We start from the raw sequence: 2,916 nt of genomic DNA, 5'->3' as shown, positions 1-2,916 counted from the left end.
CTTGTGGCCGAGAATAGAAGAATTATCATCAGAACAAATTAACTCATGTTCCTACTTCTGTTTTTTTTGTTGTTTGGTCAGTTGTGTTTTATTCTCACCTTCCCCCAAAGTACATAATACCGATGACTGCTTCCAAGGGCTAGCTGGGAAGGTTATTCTAATGCCACAGAGTCAGGAGGGCAGAAGCAGTGCTTGATGGGTCTTGCCTGGAACTCAACATTCCTCTCCTCTTCCAGTGTTTTTCAAACTTCAGCGACTGCACCTATATCCGTACTTTTTCTCCAGCATGGACCCTCGATAACAAAGCATCAGAAAGGGTAGCAAAAGTGACCTCAGAGTGAATTTAGGAGCCAACTGTTGTCAACAATGTGTTGATCCTTATCTTCCATACACTAATACAGTGCTGAGACGACAAGTCCCAGCATGCAATATCACGTTTTCATCAAAATGGAATATTGGTTGCATAGGAATTAAAAATCTTGGTAACACACTATCTATACTTATGACTGTGTGAGCAAACATCTGATTTTGCTAGCCCCTGCAAACTGTGCTTGAGGCATTTGGTATAGCAAAATTCAGAAGTCAGCAGGTTCAGAGCACCAAAAAGCTTGACACCTGAGAGAAAGGAGATGCAGCACTTTTTGACTGCGTTCTGCAGTATATACTGGTATATAAATTGCACAGCAAATATCAGAAGATGCTGTCTGGCATTATGTCCTCAGAAGATGCTGTCTGGCATTATGTCCGACCATGCTTGAATAATCAGGTCAGTCTTATTTGTTGCTGTTCTAATCTCTCCTAAAAATACTAGCTTCCTTGTTTTCTTCTGGTTCACACAGTCCCCACAACCATCTGCGGTTTGGCACCTTCTATTGAGTTAGAAAATGTCAGTGGGAGAGGGGAGGGGTGGTTAAAGAGAAGAGAACAGACAGAAACTTTTCCAGCCATCAGTTTGCCTGCCTTTTCAGCGTGTTTTGTTTGAGCTCTGCTGGCAATATCTACAACTTCTTTCTTTCATTAGAACATCTGATTGCGCTAACTGTGGCTGCCCAGCACTTGATTAAAGATGTGTTTTTAACTGAAAAGAGGGCCATTAAATGTGAGAGTTGTATGGATCCAAGATGTTAATCAGGGCCAGGAGAATAAAGTATTGCACATTTGGAACCTGATGCATGGAATATCTTAAATCACACTGACAGTCACAGATCAGTTTGTTTTGAGTCCAATATGCCTTATATGGTAAATTAAGCAATATTTTAATAACTTTATCCACTACCTTGATAATAAGAAGTTATTTCGGTGGCTGTAAGACTGTCAGCTGGCCTTTGGGATACCCACATATTCCCAGAACTAGGACCAACAGCAAATTTTGCCAAAGTGTAATTGGGAGATATATGTTAATTGAAGAAAAGAATTCTCTTTGCATCTGTTCAGGTCCTTCTTTCATGGCTCCTTCCCTTAAGTGTGCTAACAAATTCAGTTATAAGAAATGTTAGCTTAAAATCGATCTTAAACACACAGGGCATGATTCAAGATAGGAAAGACTTCTAATGATTTCAGTGGATTTTGTATTAGTTACTATTCTTTCTGCATTGAAAGGGAATTCCTGTTGTCTCTCTGCTATGTCTGCAGAGTGACTAACATAATCTAAACAGAGCAGTCAGCCAAAGAAAGTATTATTATAACCATTATTTTGCACAAGGGGAACAAAAGCCGAGGCTTGCAGAACTATGCAAGTGCCTCACGTGCTTCTGTAGAAATAAACAAGTACTACGTCCCTATTTGAGAATCGCACCCAGTGGTTTGAGCTAAGATGTCCTGGTAGGTCAAAAAAACTGAGCACAGACCTCCAAAGTCCCAGTCCCATGATCCATCTTGCTGCTGTTTCTGTTCTTTGGATTAAAGCCCTACAGATGAACAAGAACAGAAAACTAACAGTAAGCATGCAGTTGTTAGACCGTAAATATACATACAAAGATGGACCTCTGTAGAACTCACATCCATTCTGAAAAAAAAAAACCAAACCTCTTCAGATTGTGAATACCAATTTAGAGAATTACTTACCAAATGTTATGCAGTTCACTGGCTGGAATAAGCTTGACAGTTATGAAATTACTTGAGATAGTGACCAAATCTCTAAATAATTATTTTCTTGGTAACCTATGAAAACAACTAAAGGCTGTACTCAGCCAGTAAGTTATTCACTGTGAACTGAGTCTAAGCAGAACAAATGGTACCTCTTTCAATGAGATCTAGCATTAATATATCTGTGGACTGCTTAATAAGTTGATATTTTATGTTGGGGGAGGGAGGAAGAGAGATCCAAGAGACTGAGGCTCCACATGAAGCAGCAGGATGCAAAGCTCAGAGAACAGGTCTGCCTTCTCATCTTTTCTGCACTTTAGCCAGAGACCTGCCACTTACCCTTGAGTAGCCTTGGTATGGATCACTAGGGACTGATTTCTCCTGCTAACTTGGCTGTTTTGCCTTTGGCTATAACAAATCACCATATTCCAAGACCCACTGCAGGGTGCATGCAGGAATAATTTATATGCTGTTTCAGCCCAGGCTAATGTGTCATCAGATTTGACCAATTCTACTAGGTCAGTGGTGACAGAAAGTCTTCTTTCATCACAAGGGTGTGTTTGTGGCACAGTAATGTATTTAGGCTGGAGCACCTCTCTGAGCAGGGAAAGGCTGCTTATGCTGCAGTGAGCAGTGCCAGCCAGCTCAACAGTGCTGGCTCAGTAGCAGCTGCCTCCCCTCCCTCTGCAAGAGCCACCCACCTTCCCAGGAAGAGCTCCTGAAATGCACCATGCAAGTCCCTCACCCACTTCAACGCAAAATCAGCTAGGTTTTCCCTTCCCCATCAATAGGTGAGCTAACATCAATCTGAGCATTTGGCTTGTAGGGTGA

Source organism: Pterocles gutturalis, unplaced genomic scaffold (assembly GCF_000699245.1).
Source record: "Pterocles gutturalis isolate BGI_N339 unplaced genomic scaffold, ASM69924v1 scaffold43713, whole genome shotgun sequence".
NCBI classification, from domain to species: Eukaryota; Metazoa; Chordata; class Aves; order Pterocliformes; family Pteroclidae; genus Pterocles; species Pterocles gutturalis.
The sequence above is the reverse complement of the archived record's forward strand: the minus strand, read 5'-3'. Positions refer to the sequence as shown.